Consider the following 22,504-nt stretch of genomic DNA (forward strand, 5'->3'; position numbering starts at 1 on the left):
ATAGAGATCCTAGTTTGGTCAGACTGAAGGAGTCAGTTAAGGACCAAAAGGTAGAGGTTTTCTCCCAAGGGGGAGATGGCGGGTTGAGATTGCGGGGTAGATTGTGCGTTTCATGTGTTGATGATTTGAGGCACAGGATTATGGCTGAAGCGCATGGCGCACGGTATTCTATTCATCCCAGCGCTACCAAGAAGTACCTCGACTTGTGGGAGATCTATTGGTGGAATGGTATAAAGAAGGATATAGCCGAGTTTGTAGCAACATGTGCAATGTGCCAATGGGTTAAGGTAGAGCCCAAAGATCTGCTGGTTTAATGTAACAGTTTGGTATACCCATTTGGAAGTGGGAGGTGGTAAATATGGATTTCGTGACCGGGTTACCTCTTTCGCATCATCATCATGATTTTTTTGGGTTGTTGTGGATATGCTGACTAAGTCCACACATTTTTTGCCCATGCACACATCTTATACAGCTGAGGATTATACTAGATTGTATATCCAGGAGTTAGTCAGGCTGCATGGAGTTCCCTCATCCATCATTTCGGATAGGGTCACCCAATTTACTTCTCAGTTTTGGAGGGCATTTCAGCAGGGTTTGGGTACCCAAGTTCTTTTGAGTTTCGCTTTTTATCCGCAGATAGATGGTCAGGCTGAGAGGACCATTCAGACCTTGGAATACATATTGAGGGCATGTGCTCTTAATTTCAAGGGTAGTTGGGATGAGCACTTGCCATTGATATAATTTTCCTATAACAATAGTTACCATGCTAGCATCGAGATGGCACCATTTGAGGCCTTGTATGGTAGGATATGTAGATCACCTATAGGTTGGTTTGAAGTGGGAGAAGCTGCCGTGATTGGGCCTGATGCAGTGTTTGAAGCTATAGAGAAAGTTAAGTTGATTGGAGAAAGGTTGAAGATAGCTCAGACTCGTCAAAGGTCTTACGTCGATGTGAGAAGAAGAGAACTTGAGTTTGAGGTAGGTGATTTGGTACACTTGAAGATTTCACCCATGAAAGGGGTGAAGAGGTTAGGTAAAAAGGGAAATCTTAGTCCCCGTTATGTTGGTCCGTATAGAGTTTTGAGCCGTGTTGGTAAAGTAGCTTATGAGGTTGAGTTGCCCGCAGAGTTGTCAGGTGTTCATCCTATTTTTCATGTCTCCATGCTTAAAAAGCATATTGGTGATTCTGTTGTAGTAGATCCCTCAGAGAGTGCTGATATTTAGAATAGTCTTTCATTCGATGAGATTCCTGTTGAGATCCTAGATTTTCAGATCCGTAGACTAAGGAATAAAGAGGTTCCCTTAGTCAAAGTTTTGTGGTAGAACCAAACAGTTGAAGACGCTACTTGGGAGCCAGAAGCAGACATGCGAGTCAAGTACCCGCACCTCTTTTTTGCGAGTTCAAATCAATTCGAAGGTATTATTCTTCCTAAATCTAGCCCTTCTAATCTAAATTTCAGCTATATGTATATGTTCTTGCAATTTCTGAGGCCTTCGAGAGTTTAGAGAGATGTTGAACCCGTTTTAGCAACTTTCTTCAGCTATGTGTACTTTATTTTTCGTGTTCCTAGTCTAACTAGCAACATTTAAGGATGAATGTTTCCAAGGGAAACATATTGTAAGACCCGCAAAGTTTCCTCATAGTTTGAGCCTTAGAGCGTGTCAAGCAAAGTGTAATTCCGACCCTAAAAGATTGAGAAGTGACTTCCTAAGTGATTGGTGTTTAAACCAAATAAAATTTTCTTAAATTTGACTTTTTGTCATGTAGATAATTGAATTAGCTTTCCAATGATACCAATTTCATCCAAATCCGGTATCGGGGTGAGATTATGTCCGTTTTACTGAGAGTTGTCGGAATCGCCCAGGTGTGATGGATGATTCTACGGACTTTCGAGTCTGCGATGGACCGTTGCTCGGCCCATCGAAACCAAGGCAGTAACTCTCTTTTCTGGCCCAAGTGCAATGGCTAAGATGATGGACTGTCAAGGCTGCGATGGACCGTCGTTGGGACTATTGCGCTCAGGCAGTGTGGCATCATCCTGGCCAATGTGCGATGGATAATCTGACGGACCATCAGGCTAAGCGATGGACCGTCGCTTCGACTGTCACACTGAGGCAGTATGTTCTTTTTCTGACCAGCATACGACGGATGACTCGACGGACCGTCAGGCTAGCGACGGACCGTCGCTTCAACCATCGCAGCCCCCATTCAGTATTTTTAAGTCCTTTTTAAAGGGGATTTTGGGTCTTTTCTCTTTTAATCATCAAATATATTTCAAACGAACTTAATAGCCTCATTATCTCCCCAAACATCCAAAGGCTAGGCTTTCTCCCTCAAGAGCAAATCTAAAACCCTTCCCCAAGAAATCCAAGAACTCACCATGGATTCTACAAATTGAGTTGAGATTTGAGTTCCCCTAGTTCAAAGGTTGTAAGAACCCTCTCTCAAGAATAAGAAGAAAAGTTTAGAGCAATCTCTTTCATCCAATTTCATAATCTAAGGTATGTGGGATTTTGAACAAGGGTAATCCTTTCATCCTTGTGCTGAAAGGCTTATTTAAACTATAATTTTTTGCAATCGAAGAGATTTTACATGAATTTGAATTAGGACTTTTCACTTATTATTATTGATTGCAATATTTTGATGTTTCTCATGAATTGAGAGTCTAATGGCATGATTTTCACATGTTTCCTTGAGAAATTGCAGCTGGGTCTATACCCATGATTTTAATCCTTCAGAAATTAATAGTTGAAATGTTTGAGATATTGAAGTATATGAGTATGTTGAGATTTTGAGACAAATTGCTGAAATTTCCAGATTTCTACATGAGTTATGAATCTAGATGCTATCTATTATGCTTTTGATGAGTTTTAACTTTGAGATAGAATTATGGGTTATTGAGCCCTACTTGAGATTTGCAATTTTACGAACTCTTGTGCTATAAGCACCCATGATTTGAGTATTCTGAGATTATTGAGAAATGTTTTGACCTAATGGTGATGGAGTTTTGAAATCCACTTCACTACATGAGATAACAGATTTGATTATTGGGTTCTTGATGAACCATGAAACTATTTTAAAGTGGATTTTCATGAGATGAGCGAGATAAACTAATGGGAGTAGTATTTAGCATTGAGTTGGGTATGTTACTACGGTTTCTTACTCCAGAACTACGTGCCACCGTAGGTTTGAGATTTTGGGCCTAAGGCCAAGATATGGGGCCCGAGGCTGAGATAAGTGATCACTGAATTGAGGTTATATTTCCTGGCAAGAGTATGATGCTCCTCCCCAACTGAATTGAGATAATAAGTCTTTCTCTAATTATTTACTGAAGATTTCTCATGTTTTACTTGCAACTAGAGTAATAATCAGCTCTCTTTCACTCTTTTCTCAACTACAATAGTACTCTGCTTCCCATGTTCGTTCGGTCGTTTTCCACCATCTCTTCAACACCATTTTTATTTTGCTCTAATCTAAACCAAAACCTCGAATCTGAAACAAAATGGGATAGATTTATTGGCCAATGCTACTCAAATTTGTTGATTAAAGTTTGTTGGTTAAAGCTACTCATCTCTTCAACAAATCTATGCTTGAAATTCTTAGGTTTTCTCAAATTTTGTGCTCCATAAGGTAAGTGGTCAAAATCCGTTTGGGTGTTTTTGGATTAAAATTTTGTTTAACCCAATTATTAGATTTGAAGATAAATATTTTATTCCAAAGTTTATGCTGGGTATTTTTTTTAATTCAAAGGTATGTATTTTTGGGCCATCGTAGATATGTGCACACTGTTAAATCAGAAGAAAGTTCTCAAAAAATATCATTGATTTCTCACGACACAAACAATTTTGTCCATTTTGCTCGCACATTATCGGAGAGAGTAGCGATAGAGGTTAACGTAAGAAGTGTCACTGGAAGATGCACCTACCCTAAGCTATAACTTATTTCAGTGGCATAACTTAACCTTTATCCCAAAAAAAAAGTAAAAACCAATGGCGTTCCCATTATGTGGGTTTTTTCTTATGCTAGTCAATTCCTAGTAATAGACATCAAGATGTGTTTGAATTTATCATCCATATGAGTTATAACAGATCTTAGCTGCCTTACTGTTTGTTCAATACGGTGACAAACAAAAGCAGATAAATTTCCTATCATTTTAGCTGCCTTGCTAGTTTTTCAATGTTATTTTCCTTATTAAATGACGCAAGTTGTGTGTTGCGACATGAACTATCATAATACCATTGCAACATGAACTATCATAGTTTTCTTATGTTTGTCTTCATCCTTTTATGTTTCAATCTCTCTGTGTTTCTTTCTATGTTAGATGAAATAATCGCACGATATGATATGAACTTGTGTTGAGTTACCCTGGCTTTAGTTAGATACAAGAAGGTGTATCTTAGAAATTCTACTTGAAGTTGGTGTGGATTTAACTATCTTGTATTTATTTTGATTATTTTCATACTTGTATCTTTAATTAATTAATTGATTTATTTTAATGATATAAAAACTAGGGATGGATAAAAGTTGGTTGAATATCTCGAACATAGCTGACCAAAGATATAGAGATGGAGTAGATAGCTTTCTTAATTGGGCATTCAATCAATCTAGGGTGAACACTATTATTCGATGTCCTTGTAAGGAGTGTAGAACCACAGTGTTCAAGCTGAGAATTGATGTACGACTACACTTGTTGAATAATGTCTTCTGGGCTTCCTATAAAGTGTGGGAATATCATGGAGAAGTGTTGGATAGGGTTGAAAGTTCTAATGTTGCAGGTAGTGAAGAAGTAGAAGATGATGATGTTATTGAAATGATTCATGATGGTTGTGGATATACAAATATGCATGATACTACTAATTCTCGGGAGGGCAATGAAGATCCAAATGTGCATGCAACAAAGTTTTACAGATTATTAGAAGATGCTTAGACAGAACTTTATCCGGGTTGTACAAAAGTATCAAAATTGTCTTTTGTTGTTAAATTAGTTCACTTGAAGTTCCTTAACCATTGGAGCAACAAATTGATGGATGAGTTATTGAACTTCTTTAAAGATGTTCTCCCTGAGTGTTCATTTGTACCCAAGTCTTTCTATGAAGCAAAGAAAGTTCTTTTTGATCTCGGCTTGGGGTACACCAAAATTGATGCATGTAAGAATGCTTGTATATTATATTGGCGCAATTATGAGAATTTACAATTATGTCCAAAGTGTAGTGAATCTCGATGGAAGGCAGAAGAACATAAAGGCAAGAAAGTAGCTCATAAAGTATTGTGGCATTTTCCAATTAAACCAAGACTTTAAAGATTGTACATGGCAAAAGAGACGGCAAAAAAGATGAGGTGGCACAAAGAGGAAAATATTGATGATGGTGTCATGCGACATCCATTCGACTTAATTGAATGGAAATCCTTTGATGAGCGCCATCCTACCTTTTCAGCTGACTTAAGAAATATTCGATTAGGTTTAGCAAGTGATGGGTTCCAACCTAATGATAATATGAGTTCCAATTATAGTATTTGGCCCGTCGTGCTAGCTACATATAATTTTTCACCATGGGATTGCATGAAAAGTTCATATTTCATGATGACTCTTCTTATTCTGGGCCATAAATGTCCAGGTAATGATATTGATATATACTTACAACCAATGATTGAAGAGCTGAATGAATTATGGAATGGGTACTCCAAAATCTAATTTTCTTATGCGTGTTGCTCTCATGTGGACGATTAATGACTTTCTTGCATATAGTAACCTTTCAGGATGGTCAACCAAAGATAAGTTTGCATGCCCCTGTTGCCATAAAGATATACATTTAATTTCCTTACATAATAAGTTGTGTTATATGGGTCATCACAGTTTTCTTCCTATAAACCATCCATGGCATAGAAATAGAGTTTTATTTGATGGAAAAGTTGAAATGGGGGTTGCACCTATTCCTTTAATTGGTGTTGAAGCACTTGTGCAATTACATGATTTAGGTAATGTGACTTTTGGTAAAGGCCAAAAAAGAAAGCGTAATGTATGCAATGATGCTTATAATTGGAAGAAGAAAAGTATATTTTTTGAATTGTCTTATTGGGATGGTCATTACCTGTGACATAACCTTGATCTGATGCACATAGAAAGAAATTTGTCTGAATGTTTTTTATCAACAATAATGAATATGGTTGGAAAGACAAAGGACACATTGAAAAGTAGATATGATTTGCTGGACCTTGGAATTGGGCAAAGTTTGCATCCAATTAAGGATGGAGATAATATTTTTTTACCTACGGCATGCTATACTTTGTCCCTTGAAGAGAAGTTGAAGTTATGCAACTTCTTAGCTAATTTGAAAGTTCCAGATGCCTTTTCATCAAATATCTCTAGGTGTGTTAACGTACTTGAGAAAAAGATACATGGATTGAAGTGTCATGATCATCATGTATTATTGCAAGATATTTTACCAATAGCAATACGTGGTTTATTGCCTAAGGAAGTTTGTGAACCAATTATTGCCTTAGGCAAATTTTTCAAGAATCTATATTCTAAATGCCTGACAATTGAAGATCTTGATATCTTAGAAGATGAAATTCCTATCATATTGTGCAAACTTCAAATGGTTTTTCCTCCGGCGTTTTTTGATATCATGATTCATTTTCCAATTCACTTGGCAAGAGAGGAAAAACTCGGTGGACCCGTTCAATGTCGTAACATGTATCCTTTTGAAAGGTATTGTATCATTCAAAAATTTAATTGTTGATATATATAATATGTGATATTCTATAATTATATAAGTGAGATATCTTTATATAGGTATTTGGAAGAACTTAAAGCATATAATCGCAACAAAGGTCGTCTAGAAGGTTCAATTACTGAAGGGTATTTGGCAGAGGAAAGCCTTACATTTCGTTCACGATATTTAAAGAACATCTCAACTAAGTTTAATAAATCAACTAAAAATGATGATGAATCTGTGTCAAATGGTGAGATGTCTATCTTTAAACACTATGGACAAACAAAAGGGGCTTTAGATGGAGGAAATATTCTACCTTATGATGAGTTCAATCAAGCATGTATTTATATGCTTGAAAATTGTGAAGAGATTTCACAATACAGGGAGTAAGTGTATTACTAGTTCTAATATAATTTGTCATTAATATAATTCAGTCAATCTTAACTAACACAAATTATAGGGAATACATGAGACAGATTGAAGCAGAAGGTTCAACGCATGCTCATATAGTGCATAACAATGGATTTATGGATTGGTTTCGTACACACGTAGGTTTCTACTTAAATGAATCAATAAATATTAGTATTTTTCAGTGTTTTGACACTAGTCATAATAGTGTTGCTTGTTTTTGTAGATATTTTTACTATCTTCACAAGGTTGTGCAAATGATGATATCATAAGTCTAGCTGTTGGTCCAAAACCATTGGTACATCGATATTCAACATGTATGGTCAATGGGTTTAGATTTCAAACAAAAGATATTATGAGAAAAACACAGAACAGTGGAGTTCTTGTGAGAGTAGATGTTTCAGACTCTAATAAGGAGTATTATGGTGTATTAGAGGATATCTTTGAGTTGCGTTATATTGGAAATAGAAAAGTTCATCTATTCAAGTGTCATTGGTGGGATGTGGCACGGCTAGTAAGAGGATATAAGATTGATAAATATGGTTTTACAAGTGTGAATACTCAATGTGTGTTGAATACAAATGAGTCATTTGTGTTGGCATCTTAGTCTGAACAAGTCTTCTACTTGAATGATTTGGTCGATAAAGATTGGCTTATTGTTGTAACTACTAATCCTCATGACCTTTTTAATGTGCCTGAAGTTGAAAGAGAAGCATCATTGAATGATGAAGTTTATCAACAAGATGAAGTTGAAGATATTTTGTGTGGAAAAAATCTAGAAACTAATATTGAGATATCTTTGCATAGGGATGATGTTGAAGCAGAAACTATTTTACGAACCCATGCGTAAGTAAATGAGGAAGATGGTTTCATTAATGACAATGATACTGACTTTTCAGCCAATGAAGAAAGTGAAGAAGAGTTTCTTGATGATAATGATGGAGAAGACAGTGATATATCCTGCTGAAGATTGAAGAGAAGTTCTTCATATTTTGTGCACTTATTAGGATGACATTTGTTTTGAGAAGTTATTAATAGGCTGATATGTGGTGTTTTGTGTTCTTAAGATGACATCTTGTATTTTATGTTCTTATTATGATACCTTGTATTTGGCGTTGTTTTGCTCGCAACTTTTATTTGTAACTGAAATTAGTGTTTGAGTAGATTCAATAATTTTAATAGTTCAACAAACTGTTTGATATTCTATAATTATTAGATTTGATGTTTTATTTTATAAATAGATATTTTCCTCGACAGTAGATATATATTTTGTCAAAAGTGGAAGAGGAGGTACGGGACGTGGACATGGACGTGGCATCTTTCCAGAATGTGTAAGTTCTGAAACAACATGTCATCCACAAATACAACCAATAGGAGTTATTGTGCCTTCTTTGGAGGCTAGATAGTCATCTAGTCCAAGCCAAGGACCTCTACAAATAGAACAAATGTCAAGTGGCCCTGTCCAAAGGATATCCCCAGAGACATAATCATCGAGAAATTTAGATGAAATATACGACTTAGTGTAGAGGCTGAAACTAGTGCAGGTTAGTTCACGATTAACTTCCCTTCTTATTAATTCATAACATATACATAAGCCTTATCGAGGCTAGTTCGTTTACGTTGGTGAGTATGGCACCTGTAACTTAATTTGAAGGAAAAGGGAAGAAAATTGGCAGATCACTGCCTTATTTTAATTTCTTTTGTTCCCACTCCATCACATGATTAGCTTCCCTTCCAATTAATTTATAAAATATACATAAGCACCGTTGAGGCTAGTTCATTTACGTTGGTGAGTATGGCACTTGTAACTTAATTTGAAGGAAAAGGGAAGACAATTGGTAGATCACTGCCTCAATCGGTAGATCACTGCCTCAATCGGTAGATCACTGCCTTATTTCAGTTTCTTTTGTTCCCACTCTGCCACATGATTAACTTCCCTTCTTATTAATTCATAACATATACATAAGCACCGTCGAGGCTAGTTCGTTTATGTAAATGAGTATGGCACTTGTAACTTAATTTGAAGGAAAAAGGAAGACAATAGGCAAATCACTGCCTTATTTTAGTTTCTTTTGTTCTCACTCCGCCATATGATTAACTTCTTTTCTTATTAATTCCTAACATATACATAAGAATCGTCGTGTCATTTTTGTTCTTATTCTTGATCAATTTATTTGTATCGAATGAGGCCTATCTTTGGCATTGGGTGAACGTTAGTGCATCTATGAGGTTCCTATTAGTCTAGATTATTAAATGTCATTCTTTAAAAACCCTGTCCTTCTACAAATCATAGAAAATAGAGAATGTTGTTTGCCAATTATGCTGGAAATTGTACATTAGTTGGTGTTATGCATATAAATTTTGTATATTAGTTGGTGTTATGCAGATAAAGTATTGCGCTTCTTGTGTGCATCTTCATTTTATTTTATTTGCACTTACTCTATATTGTGGAAGCTGGTGCCATTGCAGTTAGACGTGTAGGCAAAGAAGATTTGCGTCATATTGACAAGGCAACTGGTGCAACTGTGGTATGTTCACTAGACTGGTCTTGGAATTTTCTTCTGCTTTTTTGTTTTTCTTGGTTCATAGCAATTCCTTCCTATTACTCAAAATCAAACTTGGCTTTTTCCCATTTTACTCTGTTCCAAACTACCAACCTTTTGGTTTGATGTGGAGTGCTCTTCCAACTGAGCAACCCTGCCTCATCTTGTTATTTCAAAATTATCTTTAATATTTTAGTACTAATCAGATCATGAATGCTGAAAAAGATGCAATTTGTATGGACCATTCTATCATGCAATTTGCATAGTTTGATCCCCAAAGAAATACCTATAACCTGCAATAGAATTACTTTATGGAACTCTCTTTTATCTTTGATAATGTAAGATGAACAAGGAGTGTCATATGAAGTTAGAGATTTCTACTTGAATGGAGATAGGATCAAGAAGTTTGGCTAGAACCAACTTTAAGTGAGTTTCTGAATGGTTTATCAATTGTTAGAGTAACTAGAGTGTCCAGATGTCTCATCTTCTAACTGTTTAACCAAAAGATTTTTTTTCAAAATGTCTCCTCTTTAGACATCTTAACTCAGGGGTCTATCGGAAACAACCTCTCTACTTCTTCGGAGGTAGCGGTATGGACTGCATACATCTTACCCTCCCCAGACCCACTACGTGGGAATGCACTGGGTTTGTTGTTGTTGTTGTAATTTAGGCCATATACATGTAATACTAAAAGCATTGAAATTGGTTTAAGTTGAAGATAGTAGTTCAATGTGAGTTGCAGCACTATCCTGAATACAAACCAACTCTATAGTTCATATTTCACGTCAAGAATATCAAAGATATACACTACTATTGCTAGAAAAACTCAATACAAAATAATTAGTACTATGTGAAATCTACTACTGAGATAACATCCGATGCTTAATAGTTTAGCAACTGTTAGCGAACTTCTAATCTGATCGAACTGCTCCCTGATTGTAAATTTTGTAGAGGTGAGGTTTTCTGAATCAACTGCCATATTTTTTGACAATATTAATTCTTTTGTGAGTTAAGATAATTAGAGAAGGATCATTATTCATTGTTCTTCTTTAATGACTCTTTACTTATGTATATAAAAGATTGTTTTAAGAATAAGAGTCTAGGTATTATGGAGTTTTTATTTCACATGCTTACCTTGGAAATTAGATTGTTCCTTTCATGTGGTATGGCACAAAATGAGTTAAGCTTGATTGAAGAACCACACAGTGAATTTAGGGGTACTTGTGTAATCCTTAATGGTAACTTGCTAAAATAATATGGTGTTTTTTGATCATTTTCTCTTTTTGGGATTGAAATACTAGAGAATCATCTTTGCACTGTAAGAAGAGTACTTACCATTTACTTTCATTTATTTGTTGGTAGTTAGTTACAGTTATAAGGAGAGTTTTATATAAAAATTTAAAAGATAGGGGTTATATGTAATAATAATAAAAATTGGAATTGGAGTTGGAAAATTGTGATAACACCAAAAACATGTTTTCCATCATAACATCAATTATATGAGGAGGGCATGTTGTATCTTCTTTTAAATAATAATATATTTTCTTTATTTGCAGTTTCTCACATCAATAAAAGGAAAGGAAGAGGGAAATAAAAATCTAAAACTATGGATTTTAAGATTAAACATGGAGGAAAAATTAAAATTATGATTCTAGATGACATTGATAGAGCTGTAGGTTCTGGAGCTAGAGATATTGTCAATTACTATGGTTGGATCATGAGAACCACTATCTCATTTTGAGATGGAAATTGGCTTATTACCTTCCCGATGTACTATCATTTATGTTCAGTATATTATGTATGGATATAAATGTTAATGTATTATTATAAGGACAGCTTCATCAACTTGTCGTTGAACAACAGTCAGAAGAGATCTAGAATCCCATGATTAGCGATGAGATTTTATCTTTGGTTCTTGGGGTAAGATCAGGATATGTTCAGGGAAAAGGACATGGGAAGAAGCCTCCTAAAAAGAGTCAAATACAACAAGCAAACATAGAGGTCAGCGTATCTTCAGCGGTAGAAAGTACGCGTCAAGAAATGCAACTTGACATGGAAAGAAGGTTGCAAAAAGAGCGTGAACAAATGGCAGCCGACTTGAAAAGAGAAATGGATTAAGATTTGCAAAAGAAACTGGAAGAGGAATGTGAAAACATGAAAGGAGAAGTAGAAAAAATGGTTGCTCTCATGGCTGGAATGCAATAGGTATTTTCTTGACTAGAATTCATTTTTTACATTGTAATGACTTCAACTGTTGTGTTATCACTATTGCTTCATTAAGTTATTATCCAACCTGAGTGATCCATTTTCAACCGTTCTATGACTTGAACCTAGAAACCAAGCACATGCCATGAAAAGCACCAATAACATCTAGTCCTATGTTACGCATCTATTCGAATGGATTGTGACATGCTTACCCGTTATAACAACTGACTTTTAATATAAGTAGTTCAGATACATAAATGATAGATGCATGTAAGAAGCTACCAGTCAATGCTAGAGAATGATATCCCACGTGATTTGCATAGTGAAAATCATGTAAAAAACTTGTAGATTATGTTCATAGAGTTGTTTTCGCGTAGTGAAAATCATGTAAAAATAGAGCTAATGATATTGATATATAAAGTTAAATTAATGTAAAGAATTAAGATATAAAAAAGGAAAAGAAAAAGGGGATTTAAATTTTGCCTTTCTAGATTCAGCAGTTAAGGTAAGCGAAAGCTGGTATGGATACCACGGTTATAAAAAAAGGGTGTTTTTGTTTATGTAGAAAAATTTTGTGTTACATATGATACAAGTCAAATGGCCACCTTAGCTTTCGATGACATCATTCGAAGTCAGTACGTGGGGCATCAAGATTTGGTCGTATTGAGGATATGGGATCCTACATGGAGGGGTCGATTAGAGTACACCAAAGAGCAATCCCGCATGTGGAAGATTGCTTGGAGCATTGAAGATTGAGGACTCACAATTTTGGGCCCTTCATTAAGGCATTTTGGTCGCTTAGCCTTATCCAAGTAACACTCCATGGCCTCTCCACCTCATTAAGGGTATTGGAGTTATTTTGTGTTCCATTATGTAATAAGGCTATATTAAATCTCTTTTAGGTCTTTTCATTTTACTTTATGAAAGATGAAAGATTGAAACACTTGAAATCCTCTCTCTTGAGAGTAGGCCACCTTAGTATAGTCTTAGTTAGGACTTGGAAAAGTCATCCTTAGTATAGGGATTGGAAAAGCGAATATTGTTCTTTGCTTGAAAATGGTGGATCTTGAGGTGAGTCGATTACCTTGGCGGTCACCGTAAGAGTGTGGTTTTGATTATTACATTCATTAGGGGTTAATGTTGAAATATACTTTGTTCTTAATCTTGTAATAATCTTGGTCTCACTATCTATCCTTTCATTATTTTGCAAATCGGTGTGTTTTTGTGTTTATCATCTTGTATCCCTTTGTGTTGCTTATTCTTCTCACGTTTTGTGGACAGTTTTGGCATCTTGGTGGACTGATTTGTATCAACACATATGAACAGTGTTCTGCTTCTCAGAAATATCTCAATGGTTGTACATAGTTTCTTGGAGCAATCCTGCCCCTATTCTTTTTCTGTATTCTTTCTCTAGTACCTACCTTTTGATGTCATTTAACTCTCTATTTCTACTGCATCTTCAAGTGCATTTCCCACCTTATGTTGCATTCTTAAATTTCTTTTTTTGTGTGTATTAGCACCTTTTGTTTGCCATAATTATTTCTAATCTTGTTCAATCTTCTGTCATCCCATCCATCTTATTTTGTGTAAAATTCAATCTCTTATAAGAAAATGATATTTACTTTTTTATTTATAGATTAGGCAAAAGCCTCTTAGTTTGAAGCTTTTTAGTAAATAAATTGATTTGGTACTTTTATAATGGCAGGCACATTCTTAAACAATGGGTTAACCAAGGAGGAACATGAAGGTGTAGAATGCATTTTTGATTTTTGATCATATGTATGAATATGATAAAATTGAAGCACTATGTCGTTCTTAACATATATGCAGTTGACTTCTTATTAAGGAATGTACTTATAATATTTGATTGGAGGATGATTTTGTAAAACACTATTGGATGTTTTTATTAGCTAATATTATTTGTAGTTCTTAAAATTTGTTGTCAATTTTGTAAAACACTATTGATATTGATTTTATGGCGAGAAAGGTCGTTACTAATGCCGAAGTTTTATTGGCAACAAACAAGTGGTCACAATTGATCTGCAGAAGTTTTAGTGGCGAACACAAGTAGTCACAATTGATGTACTGAAGTTTTAGTGGCGACAAACAGGTGGTCATAGTTGATGTGCTAAGTTTTAGTGGCGACAAACAGGTATTCACAATAAATGCGCAGAAGTTTTAGTGGCGACAATCAGATGGTTGCAATTGATATGCGGAAGTTTTAGTGGCAACAAATAGGTAGTCACAAAAGATGTACAGAAGTTTTAGTGCCGACAGAAAAGTGGTCACAATTAATGGTGATTTTGCGGCGACAAAGTCGCTGCTAATTCCGGTATATCAGTGGCGACCTATCCCCAAAATGTTTTGTCAAAATACATTTTGCAGCGTAATTGTATATCTTTTGTGGCGGTAATAGTCATCACAAATAATGTTTTATTATGGCGAGGATAATTTATCGCCACAAATAACCTTTAGTTGTGGAGAAATTACCGATAACCTAATTTTCGCTGCTAAAAATATTCAGCGGCAACTTTTGGTTCTTTTGCGGCTACTTTTGTCGCTACTAATACCCAGATTTCTTGTAGTGATGCTCCATTCTACATGATTCATGAACTTTACATTTTATACTTATTCAAGCCACGTGAGTTATTACTTATTGCATGCATGATTTGATTAAAGTGTGTTGATGTTGTTTTATATAAATGTATACACCCCCACATACTCAGTACATTCCCAAGTGTTGATCCATATATACGTCTATTTGCTACATTGTCTTATAATGTAGGCTCAGGTGCTCAGTCCCAGCCTCATCAGTGACTTCCGAGTGCCTCTGTCTACATTCCTACAGTGGTGAGTCCTCATGGTTCGAGGACAGATCGTCAGACATTTCAGCATTTGAGAGACTATGTTATTACTTTCAGTTCATTTCGAGTCAGTTGGGGACCTGTCCCAACGGCTCTCTAGTTCATAGATTAGTAAAGGCTTTGTCAGACTAGTTGTCAGATTGTGATTGTGTTGAGAATTCCAGTATTGTGGTCGTTTGGACTGAGTATTTTCTCCATATCTCCCTTTATATGATATGACTATGCTAGTGTTTGAATTATTTCATCTTAAAATAAGTATTATTAGTAGAAACAGGCTCAAAGGGTTAACTTGGGGCTACTGTAGCCTTAAGCACCGTGTGATGTCCCGAGAGGCGATTTTGGGTCATTACTGGTGAAATTGCATAACTTTACTGAAAAAAGGACAATTGTGAACTGGGTCTATGGTGCGATGCACCATTATCGTAGAGTAATACTGGAAATTGACAATTGCCATTTGGCTGTCCTCCGCGATGTGCTAACGTGCCATTTGGCACACTGTCTTATAAAAATGGCTCTAACTCTTCACCGGGGTATCAAATTTGGGAAAATTTTATATCATTGGAAAGCTGACTAAATTTCCTACGCAATGATAGGCTCTAAACTAAAAAATACTGAGTATTTTAAAAATTTATATGAAATAACTCATGTACTGAGAGTTAAATTAAGCTACGAAAATATGAGGTATATTTTTCAGGCAATAGGTATGAATAGGAGTACCCCGTTTCGTACATATTCAATTCTATTGCTAAAAAATTAGTGAAAAGTTTAGGAAGAGGCATGCATTTGTCAGTAGTTCAAATAGCAAATTTGTGCCTTGTGCAGAAAAGATCTTAAGGAATAATAAGAGTACTAGCGATTCCTTGTATTTGACTAATGCGAACAGGGATCTCGACCAATTCACCGTGTTTGGTAGTGGTGTTACTGCCAAGGTCAATCTCTTGTAGAAAACTTGTCCTTATAGGAAATAAGACTTCATGAAACTGCAGTGCAAACATGCAATAACTGCTTTGCGATCAAAAAGTGGGAGAAAGTGTAATTACTTTTAAAAGGTTGGTATTTATGTTATTTATACTAGATTAAAATTGTAGTTTTAGATTAAATTGAATAAAATATTTATATTTTATGTATAAATTATATATAAATACTTATAATATATATATAAAATTTATCGGTTCGGTTTGGTTATTTTCACAGTTTTTTTAAAGTAAAACCATAACCAAACCAAATAGCATCGGTTTTTTAAAATTTAAAACCAAACCTAACTAAACCAAACCAAACGTCGATTTTTTTAATCGGTTTACGGTTACACCCCTAGTAATAACTGCTATTTGTTAAAACATATGAGTTATGGGATGTATATCAAAAGAAAGAGAGTCAAAAGCATTAAGGGCATCGATGAAAGATTCAAGTCCAAAAGGAGGAGTAAGTGTTTAATATACAAGAAAGTTGGGTAAAAAAACCCACAAAAGAACCACATGTAGCATGGACAACAACTGTTAGATAGACTTTTTTTATTCGTTTGTAACTCAAGCCACTGTTTTAGAGGACCCCTGCATTTCTGTAGAATTTAATGTTCAGTTGTAATCGACTATATGCTTTGTTTATGGTAAACTATATAAATATATGATATATATTTTACTCGATCTATTAAATAATCATTAAAGGATATATGATTACTCATTAAACATATTATGCAGGTCTTGTTACTTCATATCACTCCAATTGATGCATTTAACCATCGTTTCCTATTCTCAATTAATTAAAAGCTGTGAACATATTTATTCACATAAAAAACAGTTGGTATACTGTAATACCCCATACTTTTCCTAACTTAATTTCTCTTCAAGACTGTTATGAGTTAGCTTAAAAAATGAGTAACATTTATTTCATGTGAAATTTTCCAGATTTAGACCTTCCATTGTTTGAAAATTGAATAAACTTTCCATCGATACCAATTTCGCCCAAATTCGATACTCGGATGAGAATTTATGGTGTTTTTAGTGTTGACTGTGTGCCATTTGAACAAGCACTATGTCGCGATGGAGGCTTAATTCCCATTCGTCAGATTCTAGTGGACCTCCATGATAAGCTCATATTGAGGTGAGGTCCAATTTCCCAATTGTCCATTTCCAGTAGGCCAACGTGATGGTACTGCATCACGATGATGGCCTAAATATCATTCCTAAGGAGCACCATGATTGCTCCACGTCGCGGTAAATTGCTAGTTCCCAATTGTCCTATTTCTAGTGAGCCACCACGATAGTGGCGCGTCGCGGTGGAATGCAAAGTTAGGGATTTTCCAGTTCCGATCAAAAATTAAAAAGGGCTCTTTGATCAATTCTCAAGCCCCCAATCCGTCCAAAACATAAGATTAAGCCAATTCTAAGCACTTTATGCTTATTTTTATTTATTCTCTCTCAAAAGAAAACCCTAGAACTCAAAAGTTTACTCTTCAAGAAATTAATTTCTACCATTGTTTCTCTAAGAAAGCTCAAAATTGAGGATTCCAAAATCAAGATAATCAAGAACTCATCTTTGTGAACTCAAATAGGAATCCAAAATTCAAGATTCTTCATCTAATCATCTACCAAGGTATGTGGGGTTTATGAACAAGGATCCTCTTTCATGCCTGCTCCCAAAACCAAGTTTTTATTTTAAATTTATTATTTTGAATGATTATACATGAGATTTAAATTGGGGTTCATACCAATTATTTCTAATTGCAAGATTATATAATTTCAAGTGTTTGAAAACTTGAATTGCAGGACTATTTTCATATTTACATGACTATTATAGTAAACTTCAGATTTTGAGTTGAATTATCATTTTTTTCATTATCAAGCATGATATTTATGATGTTTTGACATGAGATTGATGCATGGGTTACTATCCAAAGATTGAATATTATTATTTCAAGAAAGATTAAACTTCAAGCATCAGATGATCAGTTTACTTTTAGATTTTTAGTAAAGATTTAATCTTTTGATCCTCAGATAAGATTTGGAATCTGCTTTACAGACTTATCATAGATTGTAGAACTCAGAATAGCTTTACTTACAGATTGAATCAGATAAATACATAATTGGTTTTATAATAAACCCGTATGCTAGTTTTACAGTGGATTTCCAACAGAATAAGCATAGATTAAAAGGAGTAGTATTTAGCACCGAGCAGAAAGTGTGGGATTAGCGTGCCTTATTTTTCACAGAACTATATAGCCAACGTATGTACAAATTATCAGATTATTCCCATTTCTATATAGATGACAGTTACAGATGTGATCACTTAGCTTAGGTTTTACTCCTTGGCAAGAGTATGACACCTCTTCCCATCGTGAGGTTTTCTCTATAGTGGAACAAGATGTTGAACTCCATGTTAGCTCACATGGTTTATGTCGGTTAGAAGAACCTCCCTTGTAGAACAGTTTTAAAATAAATTCCCTAAAAGAAAAAGAAAAAGACTACAGAATGATCATAACAAAAAACCTTTTAGAAAACTAAGTGTGAAGGATCACAACTTTATTCAAATTATGCTTTACAGAAAGATATTAGCTACAGATTTTAGCTTTAAGATTTCAGATATAAAAGTGAGTCCTTTCTACACTTAGAAAGCATGATTTACAGACAGATCACTAGTACATCTCTTAGAATTAAATGTTATAACTCACTAGATTTACAAAATATGATTTACTATTCATGCTTACAGATTTTAATTTTACAGATATTCCAGCTTATGTGAGTCATTTACATTTAGCATGCATTATTTTATAAATTATGATGATAATTGATTTACTATTTTTACATATGCATTTCACCCCAATATACTCAGTACATCCTCAAAGTACTGATCCACATATATGTCTATGTGCTATATTATCTCATAATGTAGGTTCAAGTGCTCAGTTTTAGCAGCGTGGGTGATTTTCGAGCATCTCCATCTACATCCTACAATTGGTGAGTCCTCATAGTTTGAGGACTTAGTTATTCAAATTTTTAGCTTATCAGTTTAGATGATTCAATATTCTTTTCAGACAGTTTGAGTCAGCTGGGGGTTTGTCCCAGTGACTCTCTAGATAATAGTAGTAGAGGCTTATCAGACTGCTAGATTTGATTCAGACCCTTGATATTAGTATTTTTCAAAGATTATATTCAGATTATTCTCAGTTATTTTAGATGAATTTCAATATTTAGTATGACTTCTAAGTCTATGTTTTCCTTGTTATAAGGTTCAGACGTAATAGAAGGTAGACATGGTTTGCTTATGGCTACTCATAGTATTGAGCATTTTGTGATATCTTGGGGCTAGGTTTTGGGCTGTTATAAACATAATATCAAATCCTAAGGTTTATAATAGTCCTAGGGAGTCAGACAAGCTGCGTTACGTAGAGTCTTGATCATGGGTTTGAAGCGTGCCATATTTATGAGCAAGAGGCTATGGGACGTTATTAGAAAATCATCTCTTTATTTCATGATCTATCATGGTTACAATATCTCTATCTGCTTTTAACTCATGCTGTAACATGACAGTTGAATATGCCTCCTCGTCGAGCTAACGCCCACATAAATGATCACTATCCCGCCGATCCTCTGAATGAAAATGTATCCCATGATAAATTCAGGGCTACATATCAGGAATTGGCCCAGGTAGTGACCACTAATGTTCAGGGAAACCATCAGGCTACAGTCCCAGTTCAGCAGAATGGTGATTTAGCCACAGCCAGAATAAAAAACTTCATGAGGATGAATCCTCCAGAGTTATTTGGGTCGAAGGTAGGTGAGGACCCACAACTTTATTTAGATGAGATGAATAATATTGCCTAGATTATGCATTTTTTTTAGGAAGAAAGTTTAGAGTTGGAATACTATAGGTTAAAGAAAGTAGTGTATGAATGGGTAGTTATATGGAGGAATGGTAGAGGTGAGAATGCATCTTCTATGAGTTGGCAATTATTTTGAGATTCATTTCTAAATAGATTCTTTTCACATGAAATAAGAGAAGCTAAGATAGAAGAGTTTGTAACCTAAGGCAGGGATCAATGATAGTGAAGGAGTACTGCCTTAAGTTTAATCAGTTCTCTAAGTATGCTCCTAATATGATGGTTGATCTTAGGGCAAGTATGAGTAAGTTTGTTACTGGCGTATCTATCTTGGTATTCAAGAAGTGTAGGACTGCTATACTTATTGGAGATATAAAACTTGCTAGATTGATGATTCATACACAGTAGATTAAGGTAGAGAAGTTGAAGGGAAGAGAGAGCAGACATAAGAAGGCTAGAACTAGAAGTTGAGTATGGCTAGGCTAGGTCTCAAGGGGAAAATCATTCGCAGTTTCAAAATCGTTCATATATTCCAGCACCATCTTCAACTAGTGCTCCTACTCCTAGAGCTAGGCAGGAGCAGCGGATTAAGTCTTCTATGTACAGGTCTTACAATAGTATGAGTGGAAGACCCAGTTATTTTCTATGTGTTAAGTGTGGTAAGAATCACCTTGGTGAGTGTTTAGATGGACAGAAAGGTTGTTAAAGTTATGGTAAGTTAGGATACAAAATTAGAGAGTTTTCCTATGCTAAGCAGGGAAACAGAGATTTTCATCCCTGGACTCTGGCCACTAGTGCACCAATGCCTCTAGGCACCCAGTTCCTCCTCAGGATGTATCATCCAATACCGATGGCGGTCAGCGGTAGAATCAGTTTTATTCTTTACCAGCCCTTTAGGAGTAGGAGGATTTGCCAAATGTTGTCACTGGTATGCTTCGTTCCTCTCATCTTGATATTTATCTATTTTTAGACCTTGGGTCCATTTTTTCTTATGTGACCCCATTAGTTGTAGTCAATTTTGAAATAAGTCCTGAAAAGATCCCTGAGCCCTTCTTGGTTTCTACCCTAGTAGGTGAATCAGTTGTTGCCAAGAAGATTTATAGAAAATATCCTATCATTGTCCTTCATAAAATCATGTTAGCGAATTTAATAGAGTTAGATATAGTTGACTTTGACCTTATTCTTGGTATGGATTGGCTCCATTCCTGTTATGGATCCATAGATTGTCACACCCAAGTGGTGAAGTTTCAGTTTCCAGATGAGCCAGTCTTTGAGTGGAGAGGAAATTTAGTGTCTCCCAAATGTTATTTCATATCCTACTTAAAGCTAAAAAGTTAATTTCTAAAGGATGTATCTATCATCTAGTTAGAGTCAAGGACACTAAGTTTGAGACTCCAACAGTTCAGTCAGTCAGTGTAGTTATTGAGTTTCCTGATGTCTTTCTCAAAGATTTGCCAGGGGTACCTCCCGATAAGGAAATAGAATTCAGTATTGACCTTTTCCCTAACACTCAGCCTATCTCTGTTCCTCTTTATTGTATAGCTCTGTCTGAGCATAAGGAGTTACGAGAACAACTCAAAGATATTTTATATAAAGCTTTCATAAGGCCTAGTGTTTCTCCATGGGGCACTCCCGTCCTATTCGGGCAAAAGAAAGCTGGTTCTTTGCGAATGTGCATTGGCTATCGTCAGCTGAATAAAGTTACAGTCAAAAAAAATATCCTCTTTCTATATTGATGAATTATTTGATCAACTCCAAGGTGTACGCTACTTCTCCAAGATAGACCATAGATCCAGCTATCATCAGCTCAGAGTAAGAGAATGTGATATTCCAAAGACAGCTTTCAGAATCTGTTATGGTCATTTTGAGTTTCTAGTCATGTCCTTCGGACTAACAAATACCCCATCAGCCTTTATGGACTTGATGAACAGAGTGTTCAAACAGTATCTGGACACGTTTGTCATAGTCTTTATCGACGATATTCTTGTCTATTCTCGTAGTAAGGACAATCATGCAGACCACCTTAGAATTGTGTTGCAAACTCTTAGAGATCACCCGTTATTCGCCAAATTCAACAAGTGTAAATTTTGGCTAAGTTCAGTAGCTTTCCTTAGTCATATTATTTCCAGTGATGGTATTAGAGTTGATACCCAAAAGACAGAAGCAGTAAGAAATTAACCTAGACCTATCTCTCCATTGGATATTAGAAGTTTCTTGGGTTTAGCTGGCTATTACAGACATTTTATTGAGGGTTTCTCATCTATTTCATCTTTCATGTCTAGATTGACCCAAAATAAAGTTAAGTTTTAGTGGTCATATTCCTACGAGAAGATTTTTCAAGAGTTAAAGATTTATTCACTTCAGCCCCAGTTTTAGCATTACCTGATTGTACGGACAGTTTTGTGGTATATTGTGATACCTCTAGAATCGGTCTGGATTGTGTTTTGATATAGAGAGGTAAGGTCATAGACTATGCCTCTAGACAGCTTAAGCCTCATGAAAAGAATTACCCGACCATGATCTAGATTTAGCTGTTGTTGTGTTTGCTTTGAAAATATGGAGACACTATCTTTATGGGGTGCATGTTGATGTGTTTATGGATAAAAAAAGTTTGCAGTATGTGTTTACTCAAAGGGAGTTGAATCTTCTTCAGAGAAGATGGTTAGAGTTGTTGAAAGAGTATGATATTAGTATGTTGTATCATCTGGGCAAGGCCAATATAGTGTCATATGTCCTTAGTAGATTGTCCATGGACAGTGTTTCCTATGTGGAGATAATAAAGAGTTATTTAAAGGAAATGATTAGGTTCAGAGTAGTTCTGAATTTTCTCTAGTTTCGGAAGTAAAAAGAGAAGCAAGATAAGGATTCTAGTCTGGTCAAACTAAAGGAGTCAGTTAAAGACCAAAAGATAAAGTTTTTCTCCCAAGGGTGAAATGGGATGTTGAGGTACCAGA

The sequence above is a fragment of the Capsicum annuum genome, chromosome 6 (genome assembly GCF_002878395.1).
Source record: "Capsicum annuum cultivar UCD-10X-F1 chromosome 6, UCD10Xv1.1, whole genome shotgun sequence".
NCBI classification, from domain to species: Eukaryota; Viridiplantae; Streptophyta; class Magnoliopsida; order Solanales; family Solanaceae; genus Capsicum; species Capsicum annuum.